This window comes from Sus scrofa, chromosome X (genome assembly GCF_054392235.1).
Source record: "Sus scrofa isolate SSC_HxYL_T2T_F1_AM1 chromosome X, Sscrofa_HxYL_maternal_Yorkshire_Landrace_v2.0, whole genome shotgun sequence".
Lineage (NCBI taxonomy): Eukaryota > Metazoa > Chordata > Mammalia > Artiodactyla > Suidae > Sus > Sus scrofa.
Genome location: NC_139401.1, coordinates 22,243,774 through 22,265,235, shown reverse-complemented (window position 1 = coordinate 22,265,235; position 21,462 = coordinate 22,243,774). Strand labels below are relative to the sequence as shown.

The window sequence follows — 21,462 nt, the reverse complement described above, 5'->3', positions numbered from 1 at the left end:
CCCACAGTTTGGCGACCTATAATGGGACTAACTCAGATAGCCCACTTGCTCTGGAGCTTGCATATGGGATCCTGGAAAGCTGGCAGAAGCTGAAGAAGGGCAAGATTTCTTACCAAAGTCACCCCTCCCAGATCTCCCTGTAGTGCCTGGTGAATAGAGGAAGGTAAAAAATTTCACCTTGTCCTTTCTTTTCCAAGTTTAGATTAGCAGGATAAAATATTTGTGTGCATTTGTTCCTTGGGTATAGTGACTCTGGCAAAGACTTGATATGAGTACTCTTGTTTTCCTCTGATCCTCTTCCTCTGAGATGGCCATTGTTTTCTGTTGTATCTGTTTTTTGTGTCATTTGTCAAATGAGGAACCAGATGTCTGATGAGCTTTTCCTTTGTCTTGTTCTGTGTCTTAAAAGCTTGGCTTTGTGACTGGTGAAAATAGTCTCACTGGTCTCTACCAGATGAAAGATGCTTGTGACAGCATGCATCTGGCAGACAAATAGGCTGTGGGTTGGAGAAGCAGCATTCTCTTTGTTTGGTTGTGCCAGCTCTCAGGAGAATTTCTCATTAGGGGTCCCAGCCTTTTGTTGTCTCAACCTTCATTATCTCATCAGTGCTGGAAAAGTCCTATTCCATTGGCATCTGCCTACTATCATACATTAGTGGAGGTATCTCACATTCTCATGGGAAACCAGACAATATTTACACGACAACAAAGGTCTTTGCTTTCTTAGGCTAACTCTGAGAATGAACTTTCTGCATGTTGTGAGAGTTGCATCTTTTGCACTGTCTTCTGAGATACATCTTGCATCAATTCAGCCAAAAAAAAATGGCTTATTGGTTTGAGGTGCCATTGAGATGAATATCCTGCTCAACAATGGCCAGATGATAGATCCTTTGAATTGGAAAAATGTCTATTTGAAATATTTTTAAAGAGTTCTCATCCTAAGCACTTGTCTTATTGGTACCTACAGAAAGAGCAAATTGAAGAGGACACAAGGGAGTGTAACACTTAGCATTATTAGGAATTCCCTTAACAAGATGAAATTACAAAGCCTCTTTGCCTTCATTTTCAGAACGTACTACCAAATTTAGATAAGAGAAAAATCAGTGGACATTCACAACCCTACTCACAGGAACCTTGATTGGCTGCTTAAGGAGTGTTCTTCCCACCCATAATTAAACAGTTACTAGACAAGCCAGGTGGCTCCCTGGAGATTCCCCCTCCCTCAACAGAGGAAACAGATAACCTGAATTTTTCCCAGGCCATCCTACAAATGATCAGGAATGGCTCAGATGGAGGCCAATGTCCAGAAGAAGAAAATAGTAGAGACTTTTCCCCTAAGCTGAATTGGTCCTAGGTTGAATTGTTTATTCAGAAAAAAAAAAAAAGATGAGTATTTGAAGTCCTTCGCTGAGTGCTTTATACAGATTTTAGAAAGACATGTATTAAACCCCTGAAGCTCCACTTAAGAAACCTGCTCTTAAGAAGGAAATATTTACATAGCAATTACCCTAGACCTCTAATAATGGGCAAATATAACCCCAAACTCCTAGGAGACAACTTGGCAACTTTGTGCTTTTGAGATATAAATTTTCCAGGCCATCCTCTCTAGGACCTAAGAGCTATTCATTGAAATGCAGAGGAGGTATTTTGAAATTTGGCAAATGAAAAATCTTAACTGTCTTATCCACATCTATTAGTAAAACTTTTTAGCCATCTCAGTGGGTAAACTTATTCCAGCTGCCAGAAACACAGTTTAGACCTACTGTTCTTTTACAATAAGTGAGTTTCGTATTATTGTACATGACTCATGGCTAAAATTTTAGAATGGTAAGTGTAAAGTCTCTGCATCTGTATTTGTTTTTATTTATGTTGTAGATGTGTGATGTTTTTCTGCCTTCTGATGCTATTGCAAAAATTAATTTATAAGAGATCTAGTTAATTGGTTAAAGTAGAAAAAAAGTGCTTATCTGAATTAAATATTCCTAAACTCTCAGAATATAGAAACTAACCCAAATGTTTTTTCAAGTTAATGCAATCTGAGATAAGCTTTTTGATAAACAAGGCTCAAGTTTGTTGTTTTAATTATAGGTATGTCTTCAGAGTTACCAGCATTAAATATAATGCAGACATACAGTTTTTCGCCTGACTTTGCTAGTCATAAGTTATCTCTGCTACAAAATCTGTCAGCAGAAGAAAAATAACTTAAGATGATGGCTAGCTATTTAATGTCTTATGAAATTTTTGAGTAAACATTTTAGGAACAAAGTGATTTAGATACATCTAAGTGAGATAAGAGATTTTTGATTCTCAGCAATAAATATGGTATAGCTACTTTCAAAGTTTCTCAAATCTTTTTGGTAACTTCCACATTTAGAGTTTTGCTGATTTAAGTTAAATGGTGGAAACTCATTGAATATCTACATCATTTCCAAAAAAAATAAAATACTAAACATCACTGAACATAGGTTTACCTATTTTGGCTTCTTAATAGAGGAACTAAAGATATTGGTCTGTTCTTGTGCCATCTTGAAAAATTGCACTATTAAAAAAGAGTATGTTGCTAAAGATTATGAAATGTATTCGTAAATTTGCCAATCTAAAGAATGCTGGTATACCAGTTCACAATTGCGTTCTTCTTGCTTTTCACTGGAAATTAAGGTTTCTAAGAATTCTAATTAATACATAATTAAAATTACTAGAAATAATAAGGGAAACAATGTTGTATGCGAGGAAAGTAGTATTGATTTGGGCTAAGAAAAGGTATAAGGTATGGAGATGCATTTGTTAAGGCAAATGAAAGTAATTTTTATCCTCAAGCTAGTTGTTTCAGAATGGGAAAGAGGAGGAGAATAAAGAACAAACCAAATGCATGTGGGCACTTGAAAGGAAATAATTTTACCTTGTGTCATCAAGCTGGATCACAATGAATTGTTACTATAAGGGTTTTAAAAGTTGGAGTTCCCATCATGGCGCAGTGAATACAAATCCAACTAGGAACCATAAGGTTGCGGGTACGGTCCCTGGCCTTGCTCAGTGGGTGAAGGATCTGGCGTTGCCGTGAGCTGTGGTATAGGTCTCAGACGCAGCTTGGATCTGGTGTTGCTACAGTGTAGGCCAGCAGCAACAGCCCCGATAAGACCCCTAGCCTGGGAACCTCCGTATGCCTCAGGTCCAGCCCTAAAAGGACAAAAGACAAAAAAAAAATAAGTTTTAATATCAATACTATACTTGTGTACAACTAAATTTTTTTTTCATTTATGAAAAGGAAAAAGTTTTCTTACACTTTTAGTCTGCTCTTTTTTATAATTTTTCCCTTGTTTTATTATTTATTATTTAATTTAGTTTAATTAGTATACAGAAATGCAACTGATTTATGAATGTTCATCTTATATCCTGCTACTTTGCTGAATTTGCTGATCAGTTCAAGTAGTTTTTGGGTTGAGTTCCTAGGGTTTTCTATGTATAGTATCATGTCATCTGCATACAGTGACAATTTTACCTCCTCTCTTCCTATTCGGATCCCTTTTATTTCTTTTGTTTGTCTGATTGCTGTGGCTAGGACTTCCAGTACTATGTTGAATAACAGTGGTGAGAGTGGACATCCTTGTCTTGTTCCAGATTTTAGTGGGAAGGCTTTCAGCTTCTCTCCATTGAGTATTCTATTTGCTGTGGGTTTGTCCTAAATGGCTTTGATTATGTTCAGGAATGTTCCCTATATACCTGCTTTGGTGAGAATTTTGATCATGAATGGATGTTGGACTTTGTCAAATGCTTTTTCTGTATCTATTGAGATGGTCATATGGTTTTTGACTTTTCTTTTGTTAAGGTGGTGTATGACGTTCATTGATTTGTGTATGTTGAACCATCCTCGTGAACCTGGGATGAACCCTACCTGGTCATGGTGTATGATCTTTTTGATATGTTGGTGGATTCGGTTGGCTAAGATTTTGTTGAGAATTTTTGCATCTATATCATCAAAGATATTGGCTGATAGTTTTCTTTTTTGGTGGTATCTTTGTCTGGTTTTGGAATTAGGGTGATGGTGGCATCATAGAATGTCTTTGGGAGTGTTCTTCTTCTTCAACCTTTTGAAAAAGTTTATGGAGGATGGGCACCAGATCCTCTTTATATGTTTGGTAGAATTTGCCTGTGAAGCCATCTGGTCCTGGACTTTTATTTGTAGGGAGTGTTTTTATGACATACTCAATTTCATTTCTAGTGATTGGTCTTTTCAGTTGGTCTGTTTCTTCTTGATTCAGTTTTGGCAGGCTGTTAAGATTCTAGAAAATTGTCCACTTCTTCCAGATTGTCAAATTTGTTGGCGTATAGTTGTTCATAGTATTCTCTTATGGTTTTTCGTATTTCTGTAGTATCCATTGTGACTTCTTTTTCATTTCTAATTTTGGTTATTTGGGTTCTTTCTCTCCTCTTCTTAGTCTAGCCAGGGGTTTGTCAATTTTGTTTACATTTTCAAAGAACCAGCTCTTGGTTTTATTAATTTTCTTTTTTTTTTTTTTTTTTTTTTTTGCTTTTTTTTTAGGGCCGCAGGTGTGGCATGTGGAAGTTCCCAGGCCAGGGGTCGAATTGGAGCTACAGCTGCTGGCCTACCCCACAGCCACAGCATCGCGGGATCTGAGCCACATCTGTAACCTACACTGCAGCTTGCAGCAACACCAGATCCTTAGCCCACTGAGCAAGGCCAGGGATTGAACCTGTGTCTTCATGGATACTAGTCAGATTCTTTTTTGTTGTTGTTGTTGTTGTTGTTTTGGTTTTTTTTGCTATTTCTCGGGCCGCCTCCGCGGCATATGGAGGTTCCCAGGCTAGGGGTCTAATCGGACCTGTAGCCGCCAGCCTACGCCAGAGCCACAGCAACGCGGGATCCAAGCCATGTCTGCAACCTACACCACAGCTCACGGCAACGCCGGATCATTAACCCACTGAGCAAGGGCAGGGACCGAACCCGCAACCTCATGGTTCCTAGTCGGATTCGTTAACCACTGCGCCACGACGGGAACTCCCTCTATTGTTTTTTGAATCTCTATTTTATTGATTTCCTCTTTGATCTTTATAATTTCCTTCCTTCTGCTGACTTTAGGTTTTTTTGTTCTTCTTTTTCTAATTCGCTAAGGTGGAAGATTAAGTTGTCAATTTGAGATCTTTCTTCTTTTTTGAGGAAGGCCTGTATCACTATGAATTTCCCTCTGAGCACTGCTTTTGTGGCCTCCCATAGATTTTGAGAGGTTGTGTCTTCATTATCATTTGTCTCAAGGTATTTTTTAATTTCCTTCCTGATTTCCTCATTGACCCACTGATTTTTTAGTAGCATGTTGTTTAGTCTCCATGTAGTTAGTTTTTTCTCAGTTCTTTTCCTGTGTTGATTTCTAGTTTCATACCATTGTGGTCAGAGAAGATACTTGAAATAATTTCTGTACTTTTAAATTTGTTGAGGTTAGCTTTATGTCCCAATATGTGGTCGATTCTTGAGAATGTTCCATGTGCACTTGAGAAGAAGGTGTATTCTGATTTTTTTGGATGTAGTATCCTGAAGATGTCAATTAAGTCTAACTTTTCTACTGTTTCCTTTAGGATCTCTGTTGCTTTATTTGTTTTCTGTCTAGAGGATCTGTCCATTGATGTGAGGGGGGTATTAAGGTCTCCTACTATGATTGTATTCTCATCAATATCTCCCTTTATGTCTGTTAATATTTGTTGTATGTATCTGGGTGCTCCTGTATTTGGGGCATATATGTTGACGATAGTAACATCCTCTCCTTGGATGGATCCCTTAATCATTAAATAGTGTCCTTCTTTGTCTTTCTTTATGGCTTTTGTTTTAAAGTCTATTTTGTCTGATATGAGTATTGCAACTCCTGCTTTCCTGTCATGTCTATTGACATGAAATATTTTTCCCCACCCTTTCACTTTCATTCTATATGTATCCTTTTTCCTAAGGTGAGTTTCTTGTAGGCAGCAGATTGAAGGTTTTTGCTTTTTTATCCACTCAGCCACTCTGTGTCTTTTGATTGGAGCATTCAGTCCATTGACATTTAAGGTGATAATTGATAGGTGATTATTTATTGCCATTTTAAACCTCGTGTTCCAGTTGATTCTATGGTTCTCCATTCTTCCTTTCTTTTTTTGGTTGGATGGTCTCTGATTATTTTCTGCTTGAGTGGTTTTTTTTTTCATTTTTTGTGAATGCAATGTTTGGTTTTGGTTTGTGGGTACCCTGTTTTTAAAGTATGGTAACCCCTTCCTATAATCGTGTGTTTTACCCTGATGGTCCTATAGGTTCAAACACTTCATTACTATACTAACATTAAGAAGAGAAATTAAAAAAAATTTTTAACAGAGTCTATTTCCTTACTTCCCTTTCCCACATTTAATGATTTTGATGACTCTTTTTTCTTTTTAATGTTATTTTGTTTTAAACATGTTCATGATTAAATCTGTATGCTGGCTTATTTGAGTGACTGCTGATTGTGGGTTCCTCAATATCCTTTCTTTTTGGTTTAGAGAAGCCCTTTCAATATTTTTTTTTACCCTGGGTTTTGTATTGCTGTATTCTTTTAGCTTTTGTTTCTTGGAAAAAACTTTTATTTCCCCTTCTATTTTAAATGATATTCTTGCTGGATAGAGTATTCTAGGTTGCATATTTTTTCCTCTTAGCACTTTAAATATCTCTTGCCATTCCCTCCTGGCCTGTAGAGCTTCTGTAGAGAAATCAGCTGATAAGCTTATGGGGGTTCCCTTGTAGGTAACATTCTGCTTTTCTCTTGCTGCCTTTAGGATCCTCTCTTTATCATTAACCTTTGCCATTTTTATTATAATGTGTTTTGGTGTGGGTCTATTGGGGTTGTTCAACTTCTTTGGGGCCCTCTGTGCTTCCTGTATCTTGAACTCAGTATCCTTTAGATTTGGGAAGTTTCGAGTGATAATTTCTTCAAATATATTTTCCATTCCCTTATCTTTTTCGACTCCTTCTGGAATTCCTATTATGCGTAGATTGGCCTGCTTTATATTATCCCATAGGTCTCTTATATTGCTTTCATGTTTTTTGATTTGGTTTTCTGTCTGCTGACCTGATGGGGTGATTTCCATTATTCTTTCTTCCATATCACTAATTCATTCTTTTGCATTATTCATTCTGGTTAGTGCCCTTAGCTTGTATCTCTGCAAATGAATTTTCTAATTTTTCTTGGTTCCTCCCTATGTTTTCTAGTTCCTTTCTGAGGGCGTCTGCATTACTGTTCATATCTTCTCTTCCTTCCTTCAGTATTTTCACTATTTCCCTTTTGAACTCCAGGTCTGTCAGACTGCAGAGGTCTGTTTCATTGTTGATTGCTTTAGGTGAGTTCTTCTGTTGTTTTAACTGGGGGTGGTTTCTCAGCTTCTTCATCTTGCTTGTTGTTTTTCTTGGTGGAGCTGTACTCCCCGTGGCCAGGCAGGGCTTGCTTTGGCACTGCTATGGAATGTTTCCTGAGGGCTGGCATTGTTGGTCAGTCTTCTTTGGAGGCAGCATGGCTTTTTATGAGGGTGGGCGGGGCTGAAAGGGTCTCTCTGAAGCAAAGGAGGCAGACAGGACTGGGAGGTCCACACCGAGATGGAAGCAGATTTCACACAGCCGGACAGAGCTTGCTCTGGTGTTTTTGGGCTGTGGGGCTCTTCCAGGTGGCTGGCAGGCAGTGCTGGGCAGCTGTTCCACAGGAATGCAGTACCCGCCCCTGAGGGTGGGAGAAGCTAGCTGGGCTGCTGAGAACCCAAGGGGCTCTTCCCCAGGGCAGCTGAATTTGGAGGACTGCCTTGGAATTAAGGCAGATGTTGCACGACCAGTCCAAGCTTGTTCTACTTTTTCTGGGCTGTGGGGACTCTTGCAGGGGGCTGGCAGTGCTGAGTAGCTATTCCACAGGAGTGCAGCACCCCCTGAGTGTGGGAGCAGCTAGCTGGGCCACTGATAACCCAAGGATTGGGAGGACCGCCTTGGGATGGAGGCAGATGTTGCACAGCCAGGCCGAGCTTGTTCTAGCTTTTCTGGGCTACAGTCCTTTTCCAGGGGCTGGCGGTGGTGGGTGCTGCTCTGCAGGGGTGTAGCCCCTCCAGGAGGCAGGCAGGCCAGGGCAGGGAAAGCCCCTGCGGTGGTCAGCTCCCTGCAAATGGTGAGGCCAGCCCCAGGTCTGGCATGCAAGCATGGTGTAGGGGGAGGGGAGATGCACTGGGAAGCACAGCTTTCTGATAGCTCGTGGGCAAGTGAGCTCATTGTGGTGTGGGGAGTATTCTATAGTGGCCCACCCCTTCTCCTCTACCCTCCCCAACACTGGTGCCTTGTCTCTCCTGCAGATCCAGCTCTTCTCCCAAGTACCCTCTGATGTGGCTTTCCACTCCCCAGCCCTTAGTATATTGCTCCCTCAAGGCTCCACTTGCTAGACTCCCAGGCAGTCTCTGCCCAGCCAATCCGACAGATCTCTTCCTAGACCCCCCAGGGCAGTCTCTTCCCTGCAAACCCAACTGACCGGTTTCTAGTTCCCCAAGCAGTTTCTGCACCGCCCACCCCAGCCCGTTCCAGGGACTAACCTCCAGAGCCGAGGTCTTGGTGCCCAGCCACCACCCAAGAGTCTCCGTTTTTGGTGAATGCGCCAGTATTTCAGATGATCTGTTTGGTGCTCACTCTACTCTTCAGATCTCAGACTTACTGCTGCACTCTTCTCTGCATCTGGAGATCTCTCTGATTTGGTTGATCTTTCCATCATAGGTGACTTTCCAGGGTGTGGGATCCCTTTCTCCTCCACAGTTCCCTTTCAGGAGAGCCCGTCTAGCCCCGATTCCCCTTGTCTCACTCTCCTCTTTTCTCTTGTTTTACCCAGTTATGTCACGAGATTCTTGCGGTTATTGGAGTTTAGGTTCTTTTGCCAGCGATTATTGCTGTTCTGTGCCAGTTGATTCACCTGTAGATGTGCTTTTGTTGTTGTTGTTGTGTTTGTGGGAGAGGGCAAGCGTGTCCCCCTACTCTTCCGCCATCTTCAGGAGACCGGCTTAGTCTGCTCTTGATAAAGAGATTGTGAAGGATTTCCTCTGCCTAGAAAAACAAAGATTTTGTTTTGTCAAAATAATTTCCTGTGCTTCATGTTGTCTTAATCAGATCTTTGATTACTTAAGAAAACCCCATCTTCTTAGTATTAAATGAGCAAAGTTTTGCCCGTAACTATGTAACCCTCTATATTTGCCTTTAAAATATTTTGTCATTTTAAATATATTATTATTTTTCATAATGATCTGTGATCCTATTTAGTCAGGTATCCAGAACATTTGATATGTTTGCCGAACTTTCAAAAATTATATACTAAATTAAGTCTTTTTGAGCTGGAAGTAACTTTGGGATTTTCCAAAGGGCACTTGGAATATTTCAAAAGATTTCTGTTCTCTCCTTATAAAAGAAAGATACCAAACTAATTAGGCTTAATTGAGGTGTTAAATTAGATAGGAAGCATTGTCAAATAAGAAGTGATTCATATTAAGCTTTCTTCCTGTTGCACCTGTATATGTTTTAAGTGTTCCAGAATTTGTATGAGATTCCTGAAATCTGATATGTCATGATATAATGTTATAACTTAGATTCTAAGACAATAACTAGAATTCTATGTCACAGATTTAACCAAATTTCCTTGTCAGTAACAGTCTCTCATAATATCTTTAACCATTGCCATTTTAAAGTCTTTTGTCATTTACAAACAGCTATTGCTTTACTCTGATGATTTTATAAACATGTTTCATTTTCAGAGAGATTCATGACAATGACAAATCAGGAATCAATTACATCGGACTGAATAGACTTATGAGGAAGATTATAAAATTTTATGCCTTTTACTTTAAAATACTGTTTATTTTTCTAGATTAAGGAAACCTTTTCTCAAGCCATGTAGGACGTACAGCAACTTGATAAAGTATACCTTTGTGAACAAAGATGAAACAATTACATTTTCCTCCCTACCTTGATCCCACCAAACCTCAGAAACCATTAGTCAATATTCTTATTTTCATGGCAATATTATTTGAATAAGTTCAATATGGTTTTATTACCAAGGTTTTGACTGACATATCATATATGTGAATGATATTCATAGACTCAGGTATGACCCAACAGCTTTAAGGATCTAAGGTTGACTTTATGGAGCCAGTATAGCCCCTTGTAAAACAAACAGGGTTCCTATCAGCCTAACCAGGTGAGTAAGGAAGGAAACCTCCTGGCAGATGCAGAAACCTCAGGATATTTGAGGGACCTCAAGAAGAGGAATTCATTCAAATCTATAGGTCTCACAGGCAAAATCTGATGATGAGTCCTTGGTTTGGTTTCCTGGACTCAAGCTGCTTTTAAAAGTCCCATCTGAGGAGTTCCCATTGTGATTCAGCAGAAACAAACCTGACTAGTATTCATGACTCAGGTTCATTCCTTGGCATCACTCAGTGGGTTAAGGATGTGGTGTTGTCACTGTGGCTGTGGCATGGGCTGGCAGCTGTAGCTCCAATTTGACCCTAGCCTGGGAACTTCCATATACCACAGGTGTGGCCCTAAAAAGTAATGAGTAAAAAAATACATAAAAGTCCAATCTGAGATTTCTCATGAACAGGTCCAGCAAAGCTGATTTAACAGAGCCTATATGATCAATCACTATTCTTGCTCTAATTATGTAAATAATAAGGCCAAATTTATGGAGACAAGACATATTTTGCAAACAAATTAATCTATCTCTGATAGAAATGGGGGTGACTGAAAGGAGGAGAAATTGTTTCAGTAGAAACTAATACAGACTTGTGGTTATCAGATTCTGGTTCTATGACTTGAGATTTTGTTATATACATCTGTACTGGATCCTAAATTATTCTAGTTTCCTCCAGTATCTGACTACAACTGTACAAATTAACATTTCCCATTTTCTCCCACCCTTTTGATTTGCTCCACATCACAAAAAACAAAAGCTACCCTTTCCCCCAAACCCCATGAACTGAGTATGATCAACTCGATGTAAACTTCAGAGAAATCACCATAACAGCTCCTTTAAAAACATCTGTGCCTGATGCTGTGTGGGCCACTCTCAAAGCTTACCTGAATGCCCACTGTCATTATCAGAAATATTCAAACTGGAAAAGGTGCTTCAACCCCAGCATCTGCATATCTTCTCTTTTCTACTGGCTGCCCTTAGGACTCAGTCTGGGTTTTCAGTTTCCTCCAACCACTAATTTTTTTTCCTTATGTTTTCATAGAAATGCCTTATTAAATACTTGATTGCTTATACTATGTAGGCCTAACTTTAGAAGCCCACCTACATCACCACCTCCTGAAATGAGACATTGTTTAACTGAACTGACTTTTTCTCAAGATTAAGAGATTGGTTCAGTGAGATCTGGAGCAAATATATCAACTTAGGTTCTGGACTGTGAAACTTCTTAGGGACATTTCAAAGATGAGGCTAAAGGAGAATAGAATTGATCACCCTAAAATATGCTTCTTTGGCAGCAGGATTGTTTTGGGCTATTTTGAAGAAACAGCAAACATAGGAAAAGCTGAAAACCAAGTAAAAGTTACCCTTGTGTAAAAGAAACATATTTACAGGGAAAATCTTCATTTGTAAGGGTGTCTCCTCTGTACCAAGAAAAGAAAGATGACTAAATCTCTAATCGTTGGAGACAGGCAGCAACTTAATTCTGCATAACAATGGCAAAAATTCAGACACCAAAATTAGATCTAGGAGATGATTTCAATTAAGGCAAAAATAAGCTTAGAGAAAAGGATAGGTAGACCTATAACAAAATGTTAACCATGTTTCCCTACCTACCCATGTGGTAGGATTATGGGTATTTTTGGTTTTTTTGTACTAATTTTTTACAGTTACTACATTGTATATCAATTTATTGTATGATCAGAAAATACCTAGTAAACTATTTTTTAAACCATGAGCATCCACACCTTTCCTTCTCTTATACAGTATGAGAATGTGAAACATTTCATTTTGATCTGACCCTTGATTCTGACCCTTGTGACAAAATGCAGTTATTATGACATAAGAATAGTTCAAAGAGGTTCATTTCTATTTAGGCTGCCCAACTGGTTAGCAATACTTCAACAGTACTTCAATATTCTGGCCAATGTCATTACTGAACAGTCCAATGGGATCCCATCAACTATACTCATTTGAAAGCACCTGACCCAAATTAATATGAAAATCATTTTTTTAATGAAAAGTGACTATTTCTTTTTTTGTCCTTTCTAGGGCCGCACCTACAGCATATGGAGGTTCCCAGGCTAGGGGGTCTAATCAGAGCTGTAGCCACCAGCCTACACCACAGCAACATGGGATCTGAGCCACGTCTGTGACCTATACCTCTGCTCACAGCAACAACGGATCCTTAACCACTGAGCCACGACAGAACTCTGAAAAATGACTATTGACTTACTGCAAAAGGCAAATAATGTTGCTCCAAAATCTTTCAGTGCCATTCACTGAGCAGTCTCTAGTGTCACTATATTCCTAGGGAAAATTTGATCCTAACCCTGAGTTAGAAGAGCATCTTTTTAGTAGCCTTGTACCTCACATTACCAGGTGTATGCAGCAGTGGTGTATTTAATGTTCTCTAATGCCCTGAGCCCCTTATTGGAAATCTGAGACCATATATCCCATTGATAATTATGTTATCACAAATTCTGGGGGGAAAATGCTTTCCAAAATATTTCAAGCAACAGTCTTTCTAGTTGAAAACCAAGTGAAAGTTGATTTTTTAAAGATATTTTCATCATTTTCTTTACTTCTTTCAAGATAACAGAATTTTCAAACTATCACCCTTACATTTTCAAAAGGTTTCAAATTTCAAGCTGTGTTTAGGTTTGCAACACTCTTTCAAAAGCATTTCAGGGCTGGCCTTGGCTAAATATGCAAATTATGTTTTCACTTTAGATATTCAGACTCAACAGTGGGCATCAATATGCTACTTAGGGGTAGGAAATGCATTTGTATTATTTTGTTCTACTTTTGCCCCAGGCAGGTATGAATGGGGGAGTCAGCTGGCATAGCTATGAATAGGACAGTCTCATTATGCTTTGGATTCTTAAATCTATTTGGAACATAAGCTTGAACCAGTCAGGTCTCTAGGGAAGGCCTACAAAAAATGAATTTGTTTTGCATCCAAATCTCAAGGACATAAATGCATGAAATTGAAAACAGTATTGCCTTTGGCCCCTTAGGAAACCTCAGTAAGAAATTTAAAAGGTAAACAATGGTCCTTCTCCACGACTAAGCAATATAATATGCCTTTTCTCTTTGGATGGTTTGAATTGGAGGAATGGTACATTGCAGATCACTGGATCACTTTGTAATCCCCAATTTTAGTTTCCTATTGAATTTACACAAATTGAATAAATTACATGAAAAATAGTCTCTGTGATGACTGGTTGTAACTGCGCTTTGTTTGCATCACAATGTCTTGCTCACCATTCTGTCACCTGTGCCTTGCAGAGGACCTGGCATGAAGAAGGCCTTCAATAAATACTTGTGAAGTATACAAACTCTAGTTGCCTTGGATTGAGAAGTTAGCCTGAAGACACCAAAATGGTAGTAATCAGAACTGCATTGACACAAAGTAAGAGTGAGAATCACAAAGGAAACCAATTCTAACATTCTATAGGCAAGTGGTCACCTGAAACTGGAAAAGTACCACCAATGGCATCAGCTGTGGGTAAATTATTTAACTTTTTTAGTTCCCTCTCTTGAAAAAATGAGGATGTTCTAAGTCTAAAATGTTCTGAGTTTCTTTTAAACCTCTCAGCCTTCCCTGTAGACCAAAACTTTGAGACAACAGAGTGGTTTGTCAGTTTCCCCTCCTAGGATCATTACTAACTGGCTTTTCTGACGATCACTTCTGTGTTCTCTCTTTGAACTGTCCTTCACATCCTATTGAGACTATTGACACATCCTAACTAGGTTACAACACAAACCTCAAGTTAGCTGCACACTGTTTGTTGCCTTTTCTGCCCTTACCTTAGTCTCTTTTCCCTAACAATGAAACATACTTGCAAGCGTGCTTCCCAAGATTGAGACCAAAGTCTATGGTGATACTTGAAATAAATCCTCAGAGAATTTTAACCATCATTGGACTTACCAACCTGGTGTTTTAACAGCTCACAAACGTTGGACAATCTCAATCAGCAGCTTCAATATATCAACTCTTAACACAGCCTTTAAAATGATTGCATCATCTCAAACCTCAAGCTGTAAATAGAAAAAAATTTAGAAATCTCATAGAACAGACTAGTGGCCTCTCAAGCTAAACGTAGAATCTTTCATTTTATTTGTGACTAATCTAGTGCTTGAGATATACAGGTATATTGAATACATTTATTACACTGCATGGAGAAATACTTAGGAGATGAATGCTACTATTGTTTCCTTACTAAGGGTTTTTCCTTTTGTCCTTTGCTTCCATAACTTTATGTTCTCTTCACCCACACATACAAATCTAGATACTACACAAAAGATCTAACTCTCTGACTATAACCATAAACAGAGGAGCAGAGTAGAATATAGGATATGGAAATATGAATTCTATATGAGTAAGAAATTATGTATGATTCCAAAACTAATGGTTAGGTTTGTTCAGAGATATGACCTAGGAAGACTGTAACAGAAAGCAGGGACAGGGAGATGTGTAGAATCAAATACCAATTAATCAGAATGATTATGGAATGGGATCTACCCATTAATTTACTGGTTAATAGTAATTCAGTTTGAAGATTTTAAAAAATAATTCCTGTTATTTATTTGTTCCTCACAACTACTCAGAAAGGCAAGCCAAGTATTAACTAGTATCCCAGTATCACAGATGACAAAACTAAGGCCTAGACTCAGTTTTTTGTCTAAGTACACAATCAGGAATTGATTTTTCAGATCTCCTAACTGAAAATTCCATAGCCTTTTCAGTATACTATGATTAGCCAAAAATTTAGACAACTTTTTAAAAAATCCTGTTAAAAATTGTTAAAGCATATTTATACTCTTGACTCAGGAAGCAAGATGTGCTAAACATAGTAAATCATTTTAATAATATAGATACAAAAAAAAAAGCCTGATTGGATCATGACCTGAAAAATAGATGTTATGGTTATACAGTAGGTGAATTTTAGAAACGATATTAATTGCAAGGAACCATCGAACAGAAAAAGGGTGCTGGGTTTCCAGTGCATGTATACCTCAAAACATCATAATGTTTCAACAACCTCTGCACACATTATAAGTAACACATTTTAAATAAATACACATTTTAAATCACATCGGGACACCTGTAACAAATTATTTTAAAATGTGCATAATCTAATTATCCATTGTGAAGGTTGGCACCAAAAATGGCAAGACAGCTGTACCTTATGTTTAAAATTAGTGCTGAAACTTAGTTTTCATCATCTAGCCTAAATAAAATAACTAGATGCAAAGAAAATGCATAGACATTCAAATACTGACTTTTTGAAAACCCAGTCACCCCCTTAATGGAGAACTTGGAAGATCCAGGGAAAATGGAAGGAGAGTCACAATTCTACCATTAGATGAATATTTGTACCATTGGCCTCTTGCATACCTGAGATCCTAAGTGTCAGTGAATTACATCTAAGTATCACTATTCTCCTTACTAGTTACTTTGATGTTTTGCTGAATGACCTTCCAAAACTACCCGTACTTATTGAATAATTCCTATATACCTTGGGCTGGAATTCAGGGCCATTCAGACACTACTCTCAACGATAATTTCCAACCATTTCAATCTCATCCTTCAAACCCTTTCAGGTGATGTGGAAAACTACCTCTCATGAGTTTAAGAAACAAATTTGTGATTTGTAGTATCTGCCAGTTTTCACAGACCATGACCAATTTCAAGCTACCAAAGATTGAAAATTGGCCTGAAAAAATGTCCTGAATATTTAACAACTGGCTCTATCTACCTTATAGGAGTTTATCCAGCTCAAGCACACTGCTGATTCACTCCATATTCCAATCAGATGAATTTATTGAAACTCTATGAATATGCCTCACCATTTTCTGTAATGAACTGTGCCTCTGTATATAATGAAGTGAGCCCCATTTCTTTTCATGTCAAATTCCTAGCCACTCTTAATGTTCAATGTAAACGCTACTTCTTTCTCAATTTGTATAATTTTATTTCTACATCTTGTTGACCTTAACACATATTTGACTTCAGGTTATTTATTGTACGTGTCGTTAACTCCTGAATCAACCAAGGACAAACCTATTTCTTCTTTTTAATATCACCTGGAGCTCATAAGATGCTTTACACGTAATGATACTTCTTAGATTCTTGGTTTGGTGAGGGACAAACTGGGAAGCAGTTTTTCAGTGACATGTAAGACAATGAATAAATAAGTCCATAAGATTATATTTGAGGGTGAATTTGAGGTTACAGATTAAGATTAAAGATGCATTCACTTGAAAACAATCTTCAAAAGTCACACTCATGAAAAAAATAGTAGTTAAGACTATTAGTTTTGCCATAAAATTGCCTGTGGTTCAAATACTGTCTCTCTAACTTACTAGCTGGTGATATTGGATGAGTTATTTAACATCTCCAAGTTTCAGTTTCCTCATTTGTAAACTGGGCATAATAATACCTATCTTATCAGGTTATTTTGAGTACAGTGTAGAATAATATATGTAAAGTACTTAAAACAATGCCTGATGTATACTAAGCATTCATTATTTGTTAGTAAGAATAGTAGTAGAAAATAGTACGTATTGCCTAAAAACAAATCTCAAAAACTGTAAATAAGATTAAAGAATAAATGAATGTTAAACCAGGAAAAGGGAGGAATAGATGACTATAATAGTCACAAACACAGGATTTGCTGCAACCTAGACCTTAAACTGAACTAAACACTAACTTTCAAAATCCTAATATCCCCATATCCTGCTTCATAACTCCCCGGTCATGTCCCACTGTAGAATGCCAAAGCCATCATCATGTTTTCGATGTCCACTAGTTAAAAACAAATTTTAAGATCAGCTTGTTGAAACCCTTCAAAGCCTGTGGCATTCACTTATCTATGGCACAGATGGCCCCAACTCACATTAACCTCAACAGAGTCATTAAATGTCCCCCTCAAATGTTAGATGAACCCTGAAGGACATGGAACTGCTGACATTTCTTTAAGCATATGACATTTTAAAAGGATTCTGGGTTATCCACTTATTCCACATTGGATAAATATGCTGCCTCCGCCATAAATCCTGACGGGTAGGAAGGAAATGAATAAAAGAACTCTTTGTTCATAAGCAGGAAAGAATAAGAAAATATCCAGGTACTTTCCATCTAAATGGAGTGCATCTGCCTTTTGGATTCACTTTAGAGATTGCTGAAAATACTAAAGGAAGAAGGTTACAACTCACCCTTAGCAGAAAGGTGAAGAAGCATTAAAAAATTCTAGGGTGTCTATTTGTCCCTAAGTATGGGAGAAATTGGGCTTGTGGAAGGAAGAGTTGGAGATAATACTCCTACTTGGGACTCCCACATTTTCTCATTAATAATTCCCAAAATGAGTATTTTTAATGCCCATCTCAGATTGGCATCGAATCTCTCACCAGAATACATAATCCTGACAATTATGAAGTGTTTAATTTTACTGAAATCTCTTTTCCTAGAAGGATCTATCAACCAACTAGCTTTTCAAAGAAGTATCAACCAGCTATCAAAGGCATGGCCAAACTTGAGTGAACCTGGGCTTTCTCTTTGCTTTGCCTTCCAGAGGAGCCAACTACTACACTGCTGCTTCCTTCTTCAGTTCCTGTCCCGACCCCGGAGTATTTGATCTCTTGATCATTGTCTATTGATTATGTGCTTACCCATCTGAATTTTCAAAACAGTGTTGCTAACACAGTATTCAGTAGCGTTTATCTGTTGCAGGTACTTTGTTCAGTGAACTAGGGTAAGGTTTCCTTAACATATGAGGAGACTAAGGATCCTCTGAAATATCTAGAAAAAAGTCTGGTAGCCCCTTTTAAGCACCAAGCTCTCCAGCATTACCAATGATTGCCATGCCATAAGTGGAAGAAAGTTAGAAAACCTTCTACCATTCCAGTGTTATGATTTCTAGCATATGCGTGTGTGTGTGTACACTTTTTTCCCCATAGAGACACATCACCAGCATTTATATGGTATAAGAACACAGAGCTGAAATTTTTATGCTAGTTTAAGAAAATCATTGAAAAGTGAAACTGCTGTACAGCAATGCTAATGTTTATTCTCAGTTATTATAGTTTCCCACATAACATCCATCAATCTCAATGACTGAAAGAAGCCTGATCCCAAAAAGTACATATAGTAGGATTCCATTTATTTAAATACAGGTAATAAAAGTATATAGTGATAGAAATCTGCACAGTGGTTACCCTTGTAGAGGAGGAAATGGAGTGAATTGAATGGGAAGTAAAGGGAACATCTGAGTAGCTTATGTTTCTTGATCTGGGTTCTGATTACTTGGTGACAATTCATTTAGCTCAATACTCTTCTACATGTAACACTGCAATAAAAATTTACTAACATAAAACTAAAAAGGAAATTTGAAAAAATTTTATCAATACTCAAGATAATTTGAATGTTGTTATATTCAAAAATATATTAATACCAGGCAATTTTTTATTTTACTGGGAAGATACCTCATTAAAAAGTAAGAAAATTAAGACAATAGGAAAAAGAGTAGCCAGTAAAGTGAGGATCAAAGTTTAGAAATATGATCTGTTTTATAACTAAAGAAAATCCACATAGAAATTTATGAGGAAGAGTGATTCCAGAATAAAGAATTTTATCATGCATGCAACCACTTCATTTTACAGATGAAGAAACTGAGGACAGAGAGAAGCCATTTATTCAAGCTCACCCAGCTGCTCAGAAGTAATGTAGAAAATATAATCCAAGCCTCCGCAGGCCTCCCCCTCCTTTGTATAGATGAGAACAACAGTTAGGCTACACATTGCTATGTGACCTTACAACAAAATAATAGATCTGATAACATGGAAGTTTAGTGTGAAGGTGGGTGGCTGCTTTGCAGATTCTAGTGTTCCAGCCTTTGGGAATGTTCCAGTAGTGACTTGCCCTAGGTGGCAATGAGTCATGAGAAGGCTTGGAAAGGCAACATCAAGCTCCTGCTGAGGCTTCAATGGAAGAAACTGAATCAACTGAATAGGAGTGGCAACTCTGAGCATTTGGTAAGATCAGATCCCAAGGATGAGCTGGCTTCATTTAAGAGGCCTGAGAAATCTCTAGATCACTGGCTAGCATTGAAGGCAAAGAATAATTTCAAAGATTAAATATTAGGGGCAAAGTTTGTACATGTCTGTGAATGCTATGTGCCTTTGAATAGGCCAAAGCCCCTTCTCAAAAGGCCCCCTTAGTAGCATAATCTTGCAGAAGTGAATGAGATAGAGATAAGAAGTCATTTCCTCTGTTCCTTAAGCAATGAGAGACACTAGGAAATCCAAACAGATAAGGTTGTGTAGGGAGAGGAGTTAGCAAAAGAGACAAGACACTAAGTCACATGGGCAAAGGGCTTAATTGAGAAGACAAGGTCAACAGAGATGGGGTGACACAAGGGGCCAAAGAAAAGTTTGAAAATCCAACCCAATGAAAAAGATGCCTTCAGTCAATCAAGGCAAAGGGACACTGCCTCCAGATTTGGAAGGGTTCTGTTGTTTTGTTTTCAGCAAGTTGCAGGGAACTGCTGAATCACTTGACCAAAGGTAGGAACTTAGAACAACCATGAAATGATAATGGAAGAGAAGAAAACTAAGGCAGTGACTGTGAATTTTGACTCAGAATGCCTCCATTAGCATCTGTTTCTCAAGATTTTAAAACCAGAATCTCAGACCCACTTATCATCCATTTTATAGGTTCTTTCGGGCTTCGCCACAGAAAGAAATCCCAGGCCCCACAAAGAACAGTGTTTCCCTAGTTTCCCCCCTGACAGCCTACATTTGCTGTGAATGTGGGGCTGGGTGTGATGGCTGCCTGCCATTTTCCCACCAGGGAACTAATGGCTCCAACTAAGCGCTCCTTTCAAAACGTCAAAGTGCTCAAGCCATTGGTTTGGGGATCTCTTCCTTTGAAAGCTTGTCACAATTCAAAGACTATGGAGATTAAGAGCCCACTTAAGGAGACAGCCATAAAAGTTGAAAATCATGCATTTCTAAGGCTGTCACAGCACCTGGTAATGTACAAAATTGTTATGTGTCATTGGTCTTAAATTGGAATCTAAGTTAGGAGATTAGGGTAGGGGTAAGATGTGTAGGTCTGTCTCCAACCCTGGAGTCTTTGTGGAGTAGGCTAAGTGCTGGGTGAGGTCAGAGCCTAGAAGTATTAGTAGTTTTTCATATAGATCATGGAAATCCCAGAGGTCCTATCTGCCACTAGGTACACAGTTCAATACGAAGGATTCTAAACCCTTGATATGTTGCAGGGTGAGTGTCCTCTAATGTCCTAGTCAAATTAGTGCCCAAATGCTTGATCTTTTTGCAGGTCATCCTTCATGGTCACCAATCCCAGTTCATCTCCTGAGGTGTCGGAGTATAAAGTGAGATTTTACTTCTTTTCATCAGCAGAGCAGCCTCCCAAAGAGAGAGAAAAAGCTCACACAGTGGTTATCATCCCCTGTAACAACTATAACCTCAATAATTTCAGAGAAACTATGTATCTTTTAATTGTCTGGCTAAACTCTATAGCATTGACCTATCTATGTTTATGTCTACACATGCATGTGGTTATAAATCCATCAATTAGATTTTTGTGATCTCAACATGGTAAAATACCAACTAAAATACATAATATGGGGCTGCTTCTCCCTCAATTCACCTCTCTTGGTAATACATCCTCTCTAAACAAAATTAAAAGCAATAAACACACTACCTGGAAGTCATTCCTCATCCTTCCCTTATCGCTCTGGCCTTAATTCAAAAGATTTCATCTGGCCTGTCTCCCAGCCTCATGTCCACCCACTGTGAGGTTTCATCACTCTAGGAATGCTCCTTTTGAGTCCTTTTAGCCTTCACTGAGAGTTCTATCACAAGGCTGCTGGCTTCTCACTCATCTCTCTGAAGCCTTCTCCACTGACATGAATATTGAGGTTAGATAGACAGTGAAGGGATTATTGAAGATGAGTGCCTGCTACAAGGATATTTAATTGCTAAGGCCCATATCAATGTGGCCAAAGGGAGCCAGATACCAGAATTCAGTTTGTATACATCTTCATAACTGGGCTACCTGGCAAGGATCTGAAAAATCGATTCTGTAACTTACCTGTCCCCAGACTGCTCTGGAAAACTGGACCAACCGAATTCTTAGAGTGCTGTGTTAAATTTTTTCCAGTTCCAGAAACACATAGTGCATACTCTTCAAGACACTAAGTATGAGTGCTTCGTTTTA

General features: G+C 38.5%; 1 protein-coding gene and 1 long non-coding RNA gene across 3 annotated transcripts in view; one reads left to right on the top strand and one right to left on the bottom strand.

The window, feature by feature from the left end:
- The window catches only part of LOC110257826 (uncharacterized), an 830,584-nt gene extending 828,141 nt beyond the window's left edge, over positions 1 to 2,443 (top strand). Inside the window, exon 8 of the transcript XR_014835821.1 lies at positions 8 to 2,443. The gene's annotated coding sequence lies outside the window, so the exon portion shown is untranslated. The remainder of the gene's footprint in view (positions 1 to 7) is intronic.
- The window catches only part of LOC106506923 (uncharacterized), a 134,498-nt gene that overhangs the window by 914 nt on the left and 112,122 nt on the right, over positions 1 to 21,462 (bottom strand). Inside the window, exons 8-9 of one of the 2 annotated variants that reach the window (XR_014835822.1) lie at positions 14,149 to 14,258; positions 8,575 to 9,076 (exon numbers count right to left, since the gene is read on the bottom strand). This is a non-coding gene — a long non-coding RNA (uncharacterized LOC106506923). The remainder of the gene's footprint in view (positions 1 to 8,574; positions 9,077 to 14,148; positions 14,259 to 21,462) is intronic. The other variant, XR_014835823.1, reaches the window with a different exon arrangement.